At 34.2% G+C, this 21,456-nt stretch overlaps 3 long non-coding RNA genes across 3 annotated transcripts; all 3 read left to right on the forward strand.

Moving 5' to 3' along the window:
- The first annotated feature begins 3,056 nt into the window (after positions 1-3,056).
- Positions 3,057-5,749, forward strand: LOC131737630 (uncharacterized). The gene is made up of 3 exons (XR_009329275.1): positions 3,057-3,482; positions 3,991-5,065; positions 5,606-5,749. It is a non-coding gene; the product is annotated as an uncharacterized LOC131737630 (long non-coding RNA).
- Positions 5,750-10,913: 5,164 nt separating this feature from the next.
- Positions 10,914-13,293, forward strand: LOC131737631 (uncharacterized). The gene is made up of 3 exons (XR_009329276.1): positions 10,914-11,339; positions 11,844-12,921; positions 13,131-13,293. It is a non-coding gene; the product is annotated as an uncharacterized LOC131737631 (long non-coding RNA).
- A 5,122-nt stretch (positions 13,294-18,415) lies between these two features.
- LOC131737477 (uncharacterized) lies at positions 18,416-21,135 on the forward strand. Its single transcript, XR_009329119.1, has 3 exons — positions 18,416-18,841; positions 19,340-20,417; positions 20,958-21,135. It is a non-coding gene; the product is annotated as an uncharacterized LOC131737477 (long non-coding RNA).
- Positions 21,136-21,456: the final 321 nt, after the last annotated feature.

A 21,456-nucleotide genomic window follows, 5' to 3' on the forward strand; every position in this document is an offset into this window, starting at 1 on the left:
CTGAAATGAAAACTTGAAGGTTGAATAAAGTGCCTTGGTGAAATTTGTCAGTTTGAAGGAGAGAAGCCAGATGAGGAAGCACGAATCCGGGAACAGGAAGAGGTCACTGGGATGGAAGCCTGGTGCAGGGAAGCTGGAAGTTAATGTGACGGTAGATTCGGAGCATCACAGAAAGCCGACAAGTGCGTGGCTTCATGAGCATGTCCTCGAAGGGTGGGGGTGGTAGGTAGAGTTGAAATTGAAGAATGTCAGTTGATATAGATAGACAAAGGATGAGGCAGGAGTGGAAATCCGAGAATAACTGCGAGAATAAATAGAAAAGCAGTAGTGTCGGAGCTTCGCAGCGATACCAAACTCGTTTAATATATAGAGAGAGAATTTGTGGTATTATACTGCCATCCAGAGGTTATGATTGGAATTAAACCATTGACTTGAGTGAAGCAGGGTAGAATCTATGAAGTTATTACGATTAAAATCCTTGTCTATGTAGAACAACATTTGCTTATTCCCTTAGATTTAAATAATAAATGTTCTAGAGATGTTAGGACAGTTAGTCATGTATATAAATAAGTAAACGCAGTACTTAGAGGTCATGATTCGTCGCGTTGAATTCGTCTCCACCAGTTGTGAAAGCGCAGCAACAGGAAGCCGGAAGACAGCAGTACTGAGTCACAGAGCACGCAGAGCCTGATGAAGCTGCCTGGTCACCATCGCAACAAACCACTCCCCGCAGTCACTCAAATGAGGGCGTTGCCGTGGTAACCATGGTCTGTAAGGCGCGGGTGGAAAAGTTGCAGTGCAGCACTGTCGTTGGAACATGTTGTGACCAGTCAAACCACGAGTCGCCACTGGTTGAAAAGGGCAGGATACGTCTTTTAAAAGGTTGAACGTAGCTGATGGAGGTCCAGGGCAGGATCTTCCGATGGAACGGTAATTGTGCTGGCTCTGTGGGAGCGGGGGGAGGGGCGTCTGATTGCGGGCGAGGAGTAAAGAAAGATTCCGCAGCCAAAGCTTAAAGGTGGATTTAACAGATTTAAAGTAAGGCAATCGCTGACAACGTGAATGTCGATGTCTTGTCGAAGGAGCTTGAAAGTTTAGCAGAGGACTAGTCTTTCTGATAAAGTTGCAGACAGGTTGAGTAATGAAGCTGCGCTTGAACGGCGCTGTTGCTGGATGGAACAGGAAAGACAAACGTTGGAGCTCTTGAAGCCGAAAAGAGACGCTGTCTGAAAAGAAGGATCACCTGAGCAGGTAGGAAAATGATTGATAATATATCTTGGCAACGCTGTGCAGAGAAATGACCTGCAGAGCGAGGCAACGAAGTTTAGATATTTAGAGGTGGAGCACGAAACGACGGCGTCTGAGCGTTTGCTACAAAAACGAAACACTAGACAGAAAAGGTGCAGGTGATCAGGGCTTAAATAGAAAATAGATGCTAATTAAGAGGAAATTAGAAAATTGGGAGATTGAAGGATTGGAAGCACCCAGCTCCACGCCCCCTGAACCACGCAGGCTAACATAAATAATTTCCCTAAAATTAGGATTTTTTTTTTAATATGCAAGAATTTTTGACATGCCCTACACAGTAGTATTTTTTTCTTCATTGGGTAAAATTTAAAAACTGTAAGTCCTGAAATATCGTGGCCAAAATATCTGGTGAATTACACAAGACGACCTGTTATCCTGAAAGCATTTACAATAGTATTATTCGCGCCAAAAATGTTTCATATGTCAAATTCGTGTAATAAAAGGCTAGCAAATATTCCTGGGCTGACAGTATTCGTACATTAAAATTTTGTACACAAGAAAAATAAAAATGTGCAGTTAAGTCTTACTTCCACACATGCCGCTTGTTAGTCAGTCTTTCACACTTACATTAATGTAGATCTGATACAACAAATAAAATTGCTTAGGCCTGTACTTAGTAGTCTGGCAAAGGGAGCACATGCTCCGCTTTGTAGAGGGATACAGTTTGAAATATTTCCTTCTCTTATAAGTGTTCAACTAATACAACTATATATATATATATATATATATATATATAATTAATATTAGAAATGAATGAATTAATCATCAATATGACCTTTAAAAAAAAAAAAAAAAAAGTTTACTGACAACAGGGTGGTGGTGAACAGAGCTTCGTCAGCTCGTCGGCTTTGTCAGTGAGGCTGTGCAGCAGTGCTGGCTTGTTATCAATGCAGCGCTTTTTAAATCGATATAAAGTGACCACAAACCATATTTGAGAGAAGGGTTTAAAAGAGGAGTGTCAAACTCAGTTTTCATTTCACACAAGTACTCAATTACTTAATTGATCTAATTATTCATTCGATTTAACATATATATATATATATATATATATATATATATATATATATATATATATATATATATATATATATATAAATAATATATATAATATATATATATATATATAGTTTTTAAATTGTGAGGTTATTTTAAATTGATGGTTGAAACGTGCATTTGATTCAAGGTACAGTTGCCGATCCTCATATACTAGTTTGGGGCCTGGATAGGTGTTAAATGTATCTAGCTAATTGAATAATTAATCAAATTAAGTCATTGAGGACTTGGGTGGAACGAAAAGCGTAGGCTACACACGGCCCTCCGGGAATTGAGTTTGAAATGTGCAGCTTTTCTTGTTTATTTCCAGTCATTGAAATTAAGTAGACCTATTATTTTAGGAAGAAAACTAAAGCACAACTCATTTTAACAAATCTGAACGACATTAAAAAGTAAACACTTTTAGCTTTTTTCATTATTTAATTCAACTCAGATAAGCCTGTTAAATAATTAATTTAGAAGTAATTTACAGTTTTTTAAATAACAGTTACATACATTAACATTAAAGTTTGTGTCGTTATAAATACAGCTTGTGCGGTTTTTTAAAAGTTATCTTCTTTAATTTAACGGAATTTATCATTTTGTAAGCAAATTACATACGTACATGTTTTCCAGTGTATATTTCCGTAAAATTAATAGTACATATTTTTTTAAAAAGTATTTTGCAGTAATATTGAAATGTTTTGCATTTAATTAAAAAAAACTGAAAAATGTATGTAAAAATTAAGGTTAATCCCACCTAAAAATACAGCATTTATTTACAGTGTAGTTAGGCACCCACTAAATGGCGTAACCAAACATTTGAATTATAAATTGGTAGAAAATGATATACTGTAAAATGTAGACAGCTAATATGTTTATTTATTACAGAATAGATATTTTTCAATCAAAATGCAGACGGTAATATACCCCACACACACTTGCTTCTGTATTTTATTTTAATTGACAGATGGTACAGGAAAGCACTGGGGATTCTGTTTTAAACTCCCACATTTTGGACACACTCAAAAACCTGGGTATAGAAATCCTGGATGATTTCAGATTTGTAAAAGATGATGATCTCCTGATGGTCCTCAAGCCAATAGAAGTTCGAAAACTCCTAGCCAGCTTTACAGTCACATGTGAGTATATTACAGTTCAGTCAATTGTCTTCAAGTGCTTAATTGGCAGTAAACCTATTTATTTATTTTATATATATATATATATATATATATATATATATATATATATATATATATATATATATATATATATATATATATATATTGTGTATATATACATACATAAAACCTGCATTTTGTATTTTGTCTCTTGCCTATATCATTGTGTATACTTTTATTTAGAATTGTTGAATGAGAGAAAATAATGTGGCAATTACATCACATAATCCTTTAACAAATGACAGAAATGTTTACTGTTTGGATGTACATACATTGCTTATTGCTAATTTAATTAATAAAAAGCCGGTTAAAATTAACTAATTGTGTATTACGGACAAACTTAACCAATTACAAAACCTCTAAGATAATTTTGTAAGTTTAAAAAAATCTGGAATGTGTGTGGGGGGGTGGAAAACAAAAACAAAAAAAAATGAAATAATAACTTAATGTTTTTTCTGTAATTCTGAAGGTGAAACCACGATTTCCAGCAGTCCGTGCTCATCCAGAACAGAGACCTCAACAGTCTCCAGCCCAGGGTGCTCTTTTACACAGAGTTGTATCGAGTTGGATGAATCACTTTCACCTTTGGAAGCTGACTGGTTCCTTCGGTTTGAAATACCATGGGAAAAACTCCCTACTGACCTCCTTTACAAGTTAGAAAGGCAAGAAAGGCCATCGCCAAAGCAACGCAGAGAAATGATACGACTCATTATTAATTAAGTTACGGGTCTGCAAGAGGCCTTCAAAGAAACATCTTGCAGATATAGCAAGAAGAATTGTGGCAAAATATCCTAAATCTTTGCAGGATGTTATCGAAGGCCACATAGTTGGCAGTGGATATGATTCCTTGGTAAAACAGCTGCAGAGCAGAGCAGATAATGTGAAGAGTACACAGTTTTCTACCCCCAAAAGACAGTTTCAACACAGTAGTGGGAGCGACACGGAAGAAGTTCCTGCAAAGGAACGAGCTTTACCTCAAGACACTTACGGTTGCATAAACTGGGATCCCGAGCACCTGCCAATCACAGAGACACTTGCAAGTCAAAAACAGCAACAAGAAGAAATGAAAACCATGTTCAGAGAAAGAAACTGGGATACACAGATCATCACCAAAAAAATGATGGCAACGTACTACACTCAGAGAAAAGACATCATACGAGGTATGGAAACTGAAAAAATAAGGAGGGAGTGGCCATTTCTGTTTGAAATGCCAGGAATACAAGCACACTTCAGGGCACTTACAGGTGTACAATTAGAAGGGAAATTTTTTGAGACCGTAAAAAACAAATCGCACAGAATTCTGGCCTACATGGACACTCTCAACAATGAGAAACAAAGAAAAACTGCAAGAGTTTTGGCACAGATCGAAGTTGCAAAGGGCGACACAAAGTCTAAATTACCGGAGATGCCAGGGTTGGTTTTGCTGCTGCTTGCTTACTTTGGTGAAGACGACAAGCAAATGTTTTTCCAGGTGGATGACACTTGCTTACCTTCTGAAGTGCCAACATCTGATCTGCCTGCATCACCTTGCATTATTTTCTGTGGTATGTGTTTTGGTAATCCATGCATTTGTTTGACACATGCTGAATAGTTTTGTTTTATTTTATTTACTTTTGGCTGAGGAATAAGGGGACGAAGTATAATCTGAATTTAATCAGCATTTTTAGTATCCCAGAGAAATGACTGAAGAGAAATGCTTTGTGAACAATCTGCTTACATCCAAATTACATTTTAAATAATTGTGTAAGGTTCATGAGCAGTTTTGAGTGTTTTTTAATTTAGTTTCTTCTCGCATACTAAATAACTTAGAGTCCAAAAATCATATCCAGGTTCTTTTAAATACATAAGTGTTTTGTACACAACTCTCTTGCTAGAATTACCTGGCACATTATGTAAACTGCTAAGGAATGATTTAATATGACATTTCAGCAGCCCTAAGGCTTTCTGTAAATTATATGATTAATTGTAGCGGGTTTGAGTGTTTTTATGTACGTATGTTTGAAAATGTTTGTCTTCAGAATGAAAATAATGAAGTCAATTTAACAAACGTCTTGAATTTTATTTTTATATTTTTCCTGCTGCAGGAGATTCCCTTCTGACTGCATCCCGCTTAATGCTGAGCATTGATAAAGTTGTTGTTACAGAACAACAAACTAATTTTGTGGAAGCTTTGCTTATGATGTTTGCATCCTACTACTGCTTGAACATCCATTACCCGTCAGAGTTGGGAGCAACACTTGAATTCCTTCAAAGGTACAGTACATAACACATGGATATGTACCTTGTTTTCGCTTTAACCTGTTTATAGTGGAGCGATTTAAACTTCTCAAACATTTGTGACACCAGTAATGATCAGTCTAATACAATGGTAATTTTCATATTTTGTATTTGAATGTTAAATTACCCACAGTTGACACTTCAAAGAGCATTTTAAGCATGTGTAAAATAAAAAAATATATATAGATTAAGCTATTCATTGTAAATACTATGCCCACGTTTTATCTTTTGTTATGGGTGTTTTGAAAGATAATGAATGTTCCCATATGTTGCTTCAACTGTTTAAGGTGTTAATTGTGTGGTGTGTGTGTGTTTTATTATTATTATTTTTTTTTACATCTCAACCACTTTACACTTTTGAATTGCAGCGTTCTCTTGTTCTGTTTCCAAGATGTCTTTGCATGGACTTGCATGTATTTCAGAACTCCATTTCCACATCATCCTCCCAATCACTGGTAAATCCATCTCATTCACATTTTTTCTGAAATACATGCAAGGCCATACAAAGCCATCTTGGAAACGGAACAAGAGAACGCTGCAATTTAGAAGTGTAAAAAGGTGTTTGAGATGTTAACATAATACACACACCTTACCTAAACAGCTGTAGCAACACATGGGAACATGTAACACACACACACACACACACACATAAAATACCCTTTGTTACCCTTTAAGAATATATGAAATATTTGCATTTTTTTCCTTTCTAATAGATGCATCTTCAAAATAAATCCAGACAAAGGGACGAAGGTCGAACGGAAGCCACATAAGAGGCAATATGCTGTGAATCCAAGAGTTCTTTCCCTCATTTCTGCAATTGCTGATTTTGAATGGAGAGAATAAAATGCAATTGTTATGTCAAAAGTAAGTAATCTTGCAGTAAGCTGTAATGCTAGGTATGTCTTATTTATAGATCATATAAGCACTCTGAAATATGGGCTCCTGAGTGGCATATCTGGTAAAGGCCTCAACCTTGAGTGCAGGATAGGAGACAGCGAGGTGGTCTCCTGTGCCATTGTCCAACATGGCAGAGAGTTTGCAGTGGGGGTGGCACACAATTGGCAGAGCATCGCTGGGGTAGGGAGGGTTTGAATCAACTAGGGCTCCCTCAATTCACAGAGCTCGAGCAACTCCTGTAGGTTCAGGGTGTTAGCAGTTTCCAGCTACATTGAATCCTTCGATCAAAGTGTTAGTTGGGCTGTGGCAGCTCTGGGCTTGCGGTGCGAAAAATAGGTATGGCTTTGACGTATGTACCGGGAGGACACATGCTTTGTCTCATCCCTCATGAGTGGCACGGAGTAGTTGAATTGGTAATTCCAAATTAGGGTGAAAAGAGGTAGAACAAAAATTGCCGGTTATTTAGAAAATATATATACATTTTTTTTTTTTTTTTTTTTTTTTAAGCTAAGCCTGTTTAATTTTTTTTTCTCTTTTATACAGGTTTTCAGTCACCAGCATGTCAACTGCAGCACAAAGCTGCTTCTCCACATTTGACTCCTAGGCCGGGACCTGATCAAAACTTTGACGACCCACCAATCACACTTTACAAAACGGAATGTTATCGCTTTTTGGTTTTATGAGTAGGAGAAATTGGATATTTAAAAAAACAACAAAAAGCGATAACATTCTGTTTTGTAAAGTGTGATTGGCGGGTCGTAACAGGTTTTTTTTTTTTTTTTTGATCAGGTCCCAGCCCTAGCCTGCTCAATCAAAAAACAGCAGTTTGAACACTATTTAAAAACAAAAACATCTGTTGTGCTACTGACTCCACTATTATGGCTGTGAAAGAACCATGGACTTGTTTGTGAGAACTGTCCGAGTCCAACAAGGCCTGGATCAACATTATTGCGGAAAACACTTGGTATCTGTTAATAGTTGATTTGTCTGTAGAAATATGCTAAGAGAAAGTGAGGGCACAGTTCGGTAGCCAGTTTTAGTATATTTAATATGGTTTTATTGTTTTACTGTGTACTAGGCTTACCATTGTTGGTATCCTAGCAGCTGGTATGTTAACATTTAAAATAATAACTCAGCTTGAGGAGTGATTGAGCATTTTTTGTTAATTTCTGCATTTTTGAAAAGGTTGTATAGGGGCTCCATGACACAGAAGCTATCATGCCTAATGAATATGTATATTTTGTATTTGCTCAGTAAAATGCTCAATGAAAAGTTGTAATAAAATTCTGAAAGCTTAAGGGATACTTGTTAATGTTTTTCATTATTTATTTTCTGCTGTTTAACACTTCGTGTAAATTAACTAATAATTAAGCACATATTTGAGCTTTTACAAATCGTACAGACACTATAACCTGAAAATGAATGTATTCCATAGTAAAATGACTAAACTTAACATTAATTATAACATATACAAACCATCATTCCACAGTAGAAAACTGCTAATTTAAAGTGTATAACCTATTTATTAATGAAGATTGAAGTAAAATGGAAGGGAAAAAACTTTTATTTTACAGGAATTTCTCAATTAATTAACAATATAAGTATGTAAAACTAGGGTGAGGTAATGTTATATTAATGTTTTTAAAGCAAATTTTACGAAGTTTTGCAGTAGAATCACGGAGAATTATATTTATTACATTTTTTTACAGTACATTTACGGTTGTAAACTGTAGTGTTTCAATGAAAATAACCATTTATTTTACAAATTAAACCGTAATTCAATTTACGGTTCGGATTATTATTTTACAGTTATTCACCGTGCAGCTCGGCTGCCAGACAATTACCGTAGAATTACGGGGTTTTTTTTACAGTGTATGTAATCGTTCATAAAACAATACAACCAAATGGAGAGATATCTCTTTCTATCTATGCATCTATATATATATATATATATATATATATATATATATATATATATATATATGCACACACACACTTATATAGGCGTGGACTCTTTAAATGTTCAAATAATTACCTCCATAAGAGTTTAAGAATTCCTAATATGCCCACAAAATGGAGCACATGCCGCGAGAGAAAATGGCGTTGTCTGAACAAGATTATCAAAGTACTACACCTCCAACGCTGCTGTGAATCCCCAAGAACATTCTGTAGAGTAATAATAGTTGTACTTTAAAATATGTTCATATTTACTATGTATTGTTCACCCACATTACAACGACATGGCAATATACTTACCTAAGTTTGACCACTTTAAATTCTAAAAATAATTTCCCTAAAATTAGGATTTTTTTTTTAATATGCAAGAATTTTTAACATGCCCTACACAGTAGTATTTTTTTCTTCATTGGGTAAAATTTAAAAACTGTAAGTCCAGAAATATCGTGGCCAAAATATCTGGTGAATTACACAAGACGACCTGTTATCCTGAAAGCATTTACAATAGTATTATTCGCGCCAAAAATGTTTCATATGTCAAATTCGTGTAATAAAAGGCTAGCAAATATTTCTGGGCTGACAGTATTCGTACATTAAAATTTTGTACACAAGAAAAATAAAAATGTGCAGTTAAGTCTTACTTCCACACATGCCGCTTGTTAGTCATTCTTTCACACTTACATTAATGTAGATCTGATACAACAAATAAAATTGCTTAGGCCTGTACTTAGTAGTCTGGCAAAGGGAGCACATGCTCCGCTTTGTAGAGGGATACAGTTTAAAATATTTCCTTCTCTTATAAGTGTTCAACTAATACAACTATATATATATATATAATTAATATTAGAAATGAATGAATTAATCATCAATATGACATTTAAAAAAAAAAAAAAAGAAAGTTTACTGATAACAGGGTGGTGGTGAACAGAGCTTCGTCAGCTCGTCGGCTTTGTCAGTGAGGCTGTGCAGCAGTGCTGGCTTGTTATCAATGCAGCGCTTTTTAAATCGATATAAAGTGACCACAAACCATATTTGAGAGAAGGGTTTAAAAGAGGAGTGTCAAACTCAGTTTTCATTTCACACAAGTACTCAATTACTTAATTGATCTAATTATTCATTCGATTTAACACACATATATATATATATATATATATATATATATATATATATATATATATATATATACATATATATATATATATATATATATATATATATATATATATATATATATATATATATTATTATTATTATTTATTTCTTAGCAGACGGCCTTTTTCCAGGGCGACTTACAATTGTTACAAGTTATCACATCATACAGATATCACATTATTTTTACATACAATTACCCATTTATACAGTTGGGTTTTTACTGGAGCAATTTAGGTAAAGTACCTTGCTCAAGGGTACAACAGCAGTGTCCCCCACTGGGGATTGAACCCACAACCCTCCGGTCAAGAGTCCAGAGCCCTAACCACTACTCCACACTGCTGCCCTGATATATATATATATATATATATATATATATATATATATATATATATATATATATATATATATATATATATATATATATATATATATATATATATATATATATATATATATATATATATATATATATATATATATATATATATTGTTTTTAAATTGCGAGGTATTTTAAATTGATGGTTGAAACGTGCATTTGATTCAAGGTACAGTTGCCGATCCTCACATACTAGTTTGGGGCCTGGATAGGTGTTAAATGTATCTAGCTAATTGAATAATTAATCAAATTAAGTCATTGAGGACTTGGGTGGAACGAAAAGCGTAGGCTACACACGGCCCTCCGGGAATTGAGTTTAAAATGTGCAGCTTTTCTTGTTTATTTCCAGTCATTGAAATTAAGTAGACCTATTATTTTAGGAAGAAAACTAAAGCACAACTCATTTTAACAAATCTGAACGACATTAAAAAGTAAACACTTTTAGCTTTTTTCATTATTTAATTCAAATCAGATAAGCCTGTTAAATAATTAATTTAGCAGTAATTTACAGTTTTTTAAATAACAGTTACATACATTAACATTAAAGTTTGTGTCGTTATAAATACAGCTTGTGCGGTTTTTTAAAAGTTATCGTCTTTAATTTAACGGAATTTATCATTTTGTAAGCAAATTACATACGTACATGTTTTTCAGTGTATATTTCCGTAAAATTAATAGTACATATTTTTTTTAAAAGTATTTTGCAGTAATATTGAAATGTTTTGCATTTAATTAAAAAAAACTGAAAAATGTATGTAAAAATTAAGGTTAATCCCACCTAAAAATACAGCATTTATTTACAGTGTAGTTAGGCACCCACTAAATGGCGTAACCAAACATTTGAATTATAAATTGGTAGAAAATGATATACTGTAAAATGTAGACAGCTAATATGTTTATTTATTACAGAATAGATATTTTTCAATCAAAATGCAGACGGTAATATACCCCACACACACTTGCTTCTGTATTTTATTTTAATTGGCAGATGGTACAGGAAAGCACTGGGGATTCTGTTTTAAACTCCCACATTTTGGACACACTCAAAAACCTGGGTGTAGAAACCCTGGATGATTTCAGATTTGTAAAAGATGATGATCTCCTGATGGTCCTCAAGCCAATAGAAGTTCGAAAACTCCTAGCCAGCTTTACAGTCACATGTGAGTATATTACAGTTCAGTCAATTGTCTTCAAGTGCTTAATTGGCAGTAAACCTATTTATTTATTTTATATATATATATATATATATATATATATATATATATATATATATATATATATATATATATATATATATATATTGTGTATATATACATACATAAAACCTGCATTTTGTATTTTGTCTCTTGCCTATATCATTGTGTATACTTTTATTTAGAATTGTTGAATGAGAGAAAATAATGTGGCAATTACATCACATAATCCTTTAACAAATGACAGAAATGTTTACTGTTTGGATGTACATACATTGCTTATTGCTAATTTAATTAATAAAAAGCCGGTTAAAATTAACTAATTGTGTATTACGGACAAACTTAACCAATTACAAAACCTCTAAGATAATTTTGTAAGTTTAAAAAAATCTGGAATGTGTGTGGGGGGGTGGAAAACAAAAACAAAAAAAAAATGAAATAATAACAATGTTTTTTTCTGTAATTCTGAAGGTGAAACCACGATTTCCAGCAGTCCGTGCTCATCCAGAACAGAGACCTCAACAGTCTCCAGCCCAGGGTGCTCTTTTACACAGAGTTGTATCGAGTTGGATGAATCACTTTCACCTTTGGAAGCTGACTGGTTCCTTCGGTTTGAGATACCATGGGAAAAACTCCCTACTGACCTCCTTTACAAGCTAGAAAGGCAAGAAAGGCCATCGCCAAAGCAACGCAGAGAAATGATACGACTCATTATTAATGAAGTCACAGGGGTCTGCAAGAGGCCTTCAAAGAAACATCTTACAGATATAGCAAGAAGAATTGTGGCAAAATATCCTAAATCTTTGCAGGATGTTATCAAAGGCCACATAGTTGGCAGTGGATATGATTCCTTGGTAAAACAGCTGCAGAGCAGAGCAGATAATGTGAAGCGTACACAGTTTTCTACCCCCAAAAGACAGTTTCAACACAGTAGTGGGAGCGACACGGAAGAAGTTCCTGCAAAGGAACGAGCTTTACCTCAAGACACTTACGGTTGCATAAACTGGGATCCCGAGCACCTGCCAATCACAGAGACACTTGCAAGTCAAAAACAGCAACAAGAAGAAATGAAAACCATGTTCAGAGAAAGAAACTGGGATACACAGATCATCACCAAAAAAAATGATGGCAACGTACTACACTCAGAGAAAAGACATCATACGAGGTATGGAAACTGAAAAAATAAGCAGGGAGTGGCCATTTCTGTTTGAAATGCCAGGATTACAAGCACACTTCAGGGCACTTACAGGTGTACAATTAGAAGGGAAATTTTTTGAGACCGTAAAAAACAAATCGCACAGAATTCTGGCCTACATGGACACTCTCAACAATGAGAAACAAAGAAAAACTGCAAGAGTTTTGGCACAGATCGAAGTTGCAAAGGGCGACACAAAGTCTAAATTACCGGAGATGCCAGGGTTGGTTTTGCTGCTGCTTGCTTACTTTGGTGAAGACGACAAGCAAATGTTTTTCCAGGTGGATGACACTTGCTTACCTTCTGAAGTGCCAACATCTGATCTGCCTGCATCACCTTGCATTATTTTCTGTGGTATGTGTTTTGGTAATCCATGCATTTGTTTGACACATGCTGAATAGTTTTGTTTTATTTTATTTACTTTTGGCTGAGGAATAAGGGGACGAAGTATAATCTGAATTTAATCAGCATTTTTAGTATCCCAGAGAAATGACTGAAGAGAAATGCTTTGTGAACAATCTGCAAACGTCTTGAATTTTATTTTTATATTTTTCCTGCTGCAGGAGATTCCCTTCTGACTGCATCCCGCTTAATGCTGAGCATTGATAAAGTTGTTGTTACAGAACAACAAACTAATTTTGTGGAAGCTTTGCTTATGATGTTTGCATCCTACTACTGCTTGAACATCCATTACCCGTCAGAGTTGGGAGCAACACTTGAATTCCTTCAAAGGTACAGTATATAACACATGGATATGTACCTTGTTTTCGCTTTAACCTGTTTATAGTGGAGCGATTTAAACTTCTCAAACATTTGTGACACCAGTAATGATCAGTCTAATACAATGGTAATTTTCATATTTTGTATTTGAATGTTAAATTACCCACAGTTGACACTTCAAAGAGCATTTTAAGCATGTGTAAAATAAAAAAAATATATATAGATTAAGCTATTCATTGTAAATACTATGCCCACGTTTTATCTTTTGTTATGGGTGTTTTAAAAGATAATGAATGTTCCCATATGTTGCTTCAACTATTTAAGGTGTTAATTGTGTGGTGTGTGTGTGTGTTTTATTATTTTTTTTTTTTTTTTTACATCTCAACCACTTTACACTTTTGAATTGCAGCGTTCTCTTGTTCTGTTTCCAAGATGTCTTTGCATGGACTTGCATGTATTTCAGAACTCCATTTCCACATCATCCTCCCAATCACTGGTAAATCCATCTCATTCACATTTTTTCTGAAATACATGCAAGGCCATACAAAGCCATCTTGGAAACGAAACAAGAGAACGCTGCAATTTAGAAGTGTAAAAAAGTGTTTGAGATGTTAACATAATACACACACCTTACCTAAACAGCTGTAGCAACACATGGGAACATGTAACACACACACACACACACACACATAAAATACCCTTTGTTACCCTTTAAGAATATATTAAATATTTGCATTTTTTTCCTTTCTAATAGATGCATCTTCAAAATAAATCCAGACAAAGGGACGAAGGTCGAACGGAAGCCACATAAGAGGCAATATGCTGTGAATCCAAGAGTTCTTTCCCTCATTTCTGCAATTGCTGATTTTGAATGGAGAGAATAAAATGCAATTGTTATGTCAAAAGTAAGTAATCTTGCAGTAAGCTGTAATGCTAGGTATGTCTTATTTATAGATCATATAAGCACTCTGAAAAATGGGCTCCTGAGTGGCATATCTGGTAAAGGCCTCAACCTTGAGTGCAGGATAGGAGAGAGCGAGGTGGTCTCCTGTGCCATTGTCCAACATGGCAGAGAGTTTGCAGTGGGGGTGGCACACAATTGGCAGAGCATCGCTGGGGTAGGGAGGGTTTGAATCAACTAGGGCTCCCTCAATTCACAGAGCTCGAGCAACTCCTGTAGGTTCAGGGTGTTAGCAGTTTCCAGCTACATTGAATCCTTCGATCAAAGTGTTAGTTGGGCTGTGGCAGCTCTGGGCTTGCGGTGCGAAAAATAGGTATGGCTTTGACGTATGTACCGGGAGGACACATGCTTTGTCTCATCCCTCATGAGTGGCACGGAGTAGTTGAATTGGTAATTCCAAATTAGGGTGAAAAGAGGTAGAACAAAAATTGCCGGTTATTTAGAAAATATATAAATATATATACATTTTTTTTTTTTTATTTTTTTTTTAAGCTAAGCCTGTTTAATTTTTTTTTCTCTTTTATACAGGTTTTCAGTCACCAGCATGTCAACTGCAGCACAAAGCTGCTTCTCCACATTTGACTCCTAGGCCGGGACCTGATCAAAACTTTGACGACCCACCAATCACACTTTACAAAACGGAATGTTATCGCTTTTTGGTTTTATGAGTAGGAGAAATTGGATATTTAAAAAAACAACAAAAAGCGATAACATTCTGTTTTGTAAAGTGTGATTGGCGGGTCGTAACAGGTTTTTTTTTTTTTTTTTGATCAGGTCCCAGCCCTAGCCTGCTCAATCAAAAAACAGCAGTTTGAACACTATTTAAAAACAAAAACATCTGTTGTGCTACTGACTCCACTATTATGGCTGTGAAAGAACCATGGACTTGTTTGTGAGAACTGTCCGAGTCCAACAAGGCCTGGATCAACATTATTGCGGAAAACACTTGGTATCTGTTAATAGTTGATTTGTCTGTAGAAATATGCTAAGAGAAAGTGAGGGCACAGTTCGGTAGCCAGTTTTAGTATATTTAATATGGTTTTATTGTTTTACTGTGTACTAGGCTTACCATTGTTGGTATCCTAGCAGCTGGTATGTTAACATTTAAAATAATAACTCAGCATGAGGAGTGATTGAGCATTTTTTGTTAATTTCTGCATTTTTGAAAAGGTTGTATAGGGGCTCCATGACACAGAAGCTATCATGCCTAATGAATATGTATATTTTGTATTTGCTCAGTAAAATGCTCAATGAAAAGTTGTAATAAAATTCTGAAAGCTTAAGGGATACTTGTTAATGTTTTTCATTATTTATTTTCTGCTGTTTAACACTTCGTGTAAATTAACTAATAATTAAGCACATATTTGAGCTTTTACAAATCGTACAGACACTATAACCTGAAAATGAATGTATTCCATAGTAAAATGACTAAACTTAACATTAATTATAACATATACAAACCATCATTCCACAGTAGAAAACTGCTAATTTAAAGTGTATAACCTATTTATTAATGAAGATTGAAGTAAAATGGAAGGGAAAAAACTTTTATTTTACAGGAATTTCTCAATTAATTAACAATATAAGTATGTAAAACTAGGGTGAGGTAATGTTATATTAATGTTTTTAAAGCAAATTTTACGAAGTTTTGCAGTAGAATCACGGAGAATTATATTTATTACATTTTTTTACAGTACATTTACGGTTGTAAACTGTAGTGTTTCAATGAAAATAACCATTTATTTTACAAATTAAACCGTAATTCAATTTACGGTTCGGATTATTATTTTACAGTTATTCACCGTGCAGCTCGGCTGCCAGACAATTACCGTAGAATTACGGGGTTTTTTTTACAGTGTATGTAATCGTTCATAAAACAATACAACCAAATGGAGAGATATCTCTTTCTATCTATGCATCTATATATATATATATATATATATATATATATATATATATATATATATGCACACACACACTTATATAGGCGTGGACTCTTTAAATGTTCAAATAATTACCTCCATAAGAGTTTAAGAATTCCTAATATGCCCACAAAATGGAGCACATGCCGCGAGAGAAAATGGCGTTGTCTGAACAAGATTATCAAAGTACTACACCTCCAACGCTGCTGTGAATCCCCAAGAACATTCTGTAGAGTAATAATAGTTGTACTTTAAAATATGTTCATATTTACTATGTATTGTTCACCCACATTACAACGACATGGCAATATACTTACCTAAGTTTGACCACTTTAAATTCTAAAAATAATTTCCCTAAAATTAGGATTTTTTTTTTAATATGCAAGAATTTTTAACATGCCCTACACAGTAGTATTTTTTTCTTCATTGGGTAAAATTTAAAAACTGTAAGTCCAGAAATATCGTGGCCAAAATATCTGGTGAATTACACAAGACGACCTGTTATCCTGAAAGCATTTACAATAGTATTATTCGCGCCAAAAATGTTTCATATGTCAAATTCGTGTAATAAAAGGCTAGCAAATATTTCTGGGCTGACAGTATTCGTACATTAAAATTTTGTACACAAGAAAAATAAAAATGTGCAGTTAAGTCTTACTTCCACACATGCCGCTTGTTAGTCATTCTTTCACACTTACATTAATGTAGATCTGATACAACAAATAAAATTGCTTAGGCCTGTACTTAGTAGTCTGGCAAAGGGAGCACATGCTCCGCTTTGTAGAGGGATACAGTTTAAAATATTTCCTTCTCTTATAAGTGTTCAACTAATACAACTATATATATATATATAATTAATATTAGAAATGAATGAATTAATCATCAATATGACATTTAAAAAAAAAAAAAAAGAAAGTTTACTGATAACAGGGTGGTGGTGAACAGAGCTTCGTCAGCTCGTCGGCTTTGTCAGTGAGGCTGTGCAGCAGTGCTGGCTTGTTATCAATGCAGCGCTTTTTAAATCGATATAAAGTGACCACAAACCATATTTGAGAGAAGGGTTTAAAAGAGGAGTGTCAAACTCAGTTTTCATTTCACACAAGTACTCAATTACTTAATTGATCTAATTATTCATTCGATTTAACACACATATATATATATATATATATATATATATATATATATATATATACATATATATATATATATATACATATATATATATATATATATATATATATATATATATATATTATTATTATTATTTATTTCTTAGCAGACGGCCTTTTTCCAGGGCGACTTACAATTGTTACAAGTTATCACATCATACAGATATCACATTATTTTTACATACAATTACCCATTTATACAGTTGGGTTTTTACTGGAGCAATTTAGGTAAAGTACCTTGCTCAAGGGTACAACAGCAGTGTCCCCCACTGGGGATTGAACCCACAACCCTCCGGTCAAGAGTCCAGAGCCCTAACCACTACTCCACACTGCTGCCCTGATATATATATATATATATATATATATATATATATATATATATATATATATATATATATATATATATATATATATATATATATATATATATATATATATATATATATATATATATTGTTTTTAAATTGCGAGGTATTTTAAATTGATGGTTGAAACGTGCATTTGATTCAAGGTACAGTTGCCGATCCTCACATACTAGTTTGGGGCCTGGATAGGTGTTAAATGTATCTAGCTAATTGAATAATTAATCAAATTAAGTCATTGAGGACTTGGGTGGAACGAAAAGCGTAGGCTACACACGGCCCTCCGGGAATTGAGTTTAAAATGTGCAGCTTTTCTTGTTTATTTCCAGTCATTGAAATTAAGTAGACCTATTATTTTAGGAAGAAAACTAAAGCACAACTCATTTTAACAAATCTGAACGACATTAAAAAGTAAACACTTTTAGCTTTTTTCATTATTTAATTCAAATCAGATAAGCCTGTTAAATAATTAATTTAGCAGTAATTTACAGTTTTTTAAATAACAGTTACATACATTAACATTAAAGTTTGTGTCGTTATAAATACAGCTTGTGCGGTTTTTTAAAAGTTATCGTCTTTAATTTAACGGAATTTATCATTTTGTAAGCAAATTACATACGTACATGTTTTTCAGTGTATATTTCCGTAAAATTAATAGTACATATTTTTTTTAAAAGTATTTTGCAGTAATATTGAAATGTTTTGCATTTAATTAAAAAAAACTGAAAAATGTATGTAAAAATTAAGGTTAATCCCACCTAAAAATACAGCATTTATTTACAGTGTAGTTAGGCACCCACTAAATGGCGTAACCAAACATTTGAATTATAAATTGGTAGAAAATGATATACTGTAAAATGTAGACAGCTAATATGTTTATTTATTACAGAATAGATATTTTTCAATCAAAATGCAGACGGTAATATACCCCACACACACTTGCTTCTGTATTTTATTTTAATTGGCAGATGGTACAGGAAAGCACTGGGGATTCTGTTTTAAACTCCCACATTTTGGACACACTCAAAAACCTGGGTGTAGAAACCCTGGATGATTTCAGATTTGTAAAAGATGATGATCTCCTGATGGTCCTCAAGCCAATAGAAGTTCGAAAACTCCTAGCCAGCTTTACAGTCACATGTGAGTATATTACAGTTCAGTCAATTGTCTTCAAGTGCTTAATTGGCAGTAAACCTATTTATTTATTTTATATATATATATATATATATATATATATATATATATATATATATATATATATATATATATATATATTGTGTATATATACATACATAAAACCTGCATTTTGTATTTTGTCTCTTGCCTATATCATTGTGTATACTTTTATTTAGAATTGTTGAATGAGAGAAAATAATGTGGCAATTACATCACATAATCCTTTAACAAATGACAGAAATGTTTACTGTTTGGATGTACATACATTGCTTATTGCTAATTTAATTAATAAAAAGCCGGTTAAAATTAACTAATTGTGTATTACGGACAAACTTAACCAATTACAAAACCTCTAAGATAATTTTGTAAGTTTAAAAAAATCTGGAATGTGTGTGGGGGGGTGGAAAACAAAAACAAAAAAAAAATGAAATAATAACAATGTTTTTTTCTGTAATTCTGAAGGTGAAACCACGATTTCCAGCAGTCCGTGCTCATCCAGAACAGAGACCTCAACAGTCTCCAGCCCAGGGTGCTCTTTTACACAGAGTTGTATCGAGTTGGATGAATCACTTTCACCTTTGGAAGCTGACTGGTTCCTTCGGTTTGAGATACCATGGGAAAAACTCCCTACTGACCTCCTTTACAAGCTAGAAAGGCAAGAAAGGCCATCGCCAAAGCAACGCAGAGAAATGATACGACTCATTATTAATGAAGTCACAGGGGTCTGCAAGAGGCCTTCAAAGAAACATCTTACAGATATAGCAAGAAGAATTGTGGCAAAATATCCTAAATCTTTGCAGGATGTTATCAAAGGCCACATAGTTGGCAGTGGATATGATTCCTTGGTAAAACAGCTGCAGAGCAGAGCAGATAATGTGAAGCGTACACAGTTTTCTACCCCCAAAAGACAGTTTCAACACAGTAGTGGGAGCGACACGGAAGAAGTTCCTGCAAAGGAACGAGCTTTACCTCAAGACACTTACGGTTGCATAAACTGGGATCCCGAGCACCTGCCAATCACAGAGACACTTGCAAGTCAAAAACAGCAACAAGAAGAAATGAAAACCATGTTCAGAGAAAGAAACTGGGATACACAGATCATCACCAAAAAAAATGATGGCAACGTACTACACTCAGAGAAAAGACATCATACGAGGTATGGAAACTGAAAAAATAAGCAGGGAGTGGCCATTTCTGTTTGAAATGCCAGGATTACAAGCACACTTCAGGGCACTTACAGGTGTACAATTAGAAGGGAAATTTTTTGAGACCGTAAAAAACAAATCGCACAGAATTCTGGCCTACATGGACACTCTCAACAATGAGAAACAAAGAAAAACTGCAAGAGTTTTGGCACAGATCGAAGTTGCAAAGGGCGACACAAAGTCTAAATTACCGGAGATGCCAGGGTTGGTTTTGCTGCTGCTTGCTTACTTTGGTGAAGACGACAAGCAAATGTTTTTCCAGGTGGATGACACTTGCTTACCTTCTGAAGTGCCAACATCTGATCTGCCTGCATCACCTTGCATTATTTTCTGTGGTATGTGTTTTGGTAATCCATGCATTTGTTTGACACATGCTGAATAGTTTTGTTTTATTTTATTTACTTTTGGCTGAGGAATAAGGGGACGAAGTATAATCTGAATTTAATCAGCATTTTTAGTATCCCAGAGAAATGACTGAAGAGAAATGCTTTGTGAACAATCTGCTTACATCCAAATTACATTTTAAATAATTGTGTAAGGTTCATGAGCAGTTTTGAGTGTTTTTTAATTTAGTTTCTTCTCGCATACTAAATAACTTAGAGTCCAAAAATCATATCCAGGTTCTTTTAAATACGTAAGTGTTTTGTACACAACTCTCTTGCTAGAATTACCTGGCGCATTATGTAAACTGCTAAGGAATGATTTAATATGAAATTTCAGCAGCCCTAAGGCTTTCTGTAAATTATATGATTAATTGTAGCGGGTTTGAGTGTTTTTATGTACGTATGTTTGAAAATGTTTGTCTTCAGAATGAAAATAATGAAGTCAATTTAACAAACGTCTTGAATTTTATTTTTATATTTTTCCTGCTGCAGGAGATTCCCTTCTGACTGCATCCCGCTTAATGCTGAGCATTGATAAAGTTGTTGTTACAGAACAACAAACTAATTTTGTGGAAGCTTTGCTTATGATGTTTGCATCCTACTACTGCTTGAACATCCATTACCCGTCAGAGTTGGGAGCAACACTTGAATTCCTTCAAAGGTACAGTATATAACACATGGATATGTACCTTGTTTTCGCTTTAACCTGTTTATAGTGGAGCGATTTAAACTTCTCAAACATTTGTGACACCAGTAATGATCAGTCTAATACAATGGTAATTTTCATATTTTGTATTTGAATGTTAAATTACCCACAGTTGACACTTCAAAGAGCATTTTAAGCATGTGTAAAATAAAAAAAATATATATAGATTAAGCTATTCATTGTAAATACTATGCCCACGTTTTATCTTTTGTTATGGGTGTTTTAAAAGATAATGAATGTTCCCATATGTTGCTTCAACTATTTAAGGTGTTAATTGTGTGGTGT

The sequence above is a fragment of the Acipenser ruthenus genome, chromosome 7, assembly GCF_902713425.1.
Source record: "Acipenser ruthenus chromosome 7, fAciRut3.2 maternal haplotype, whole genome shotgun sequence".
Lineage (NCBI taxonomy): Eukaryota > Metazoa > Chordata > Actinopteri > Acipenseriformes > Acipenseridae > Acipenser > Acipenser ruthenus.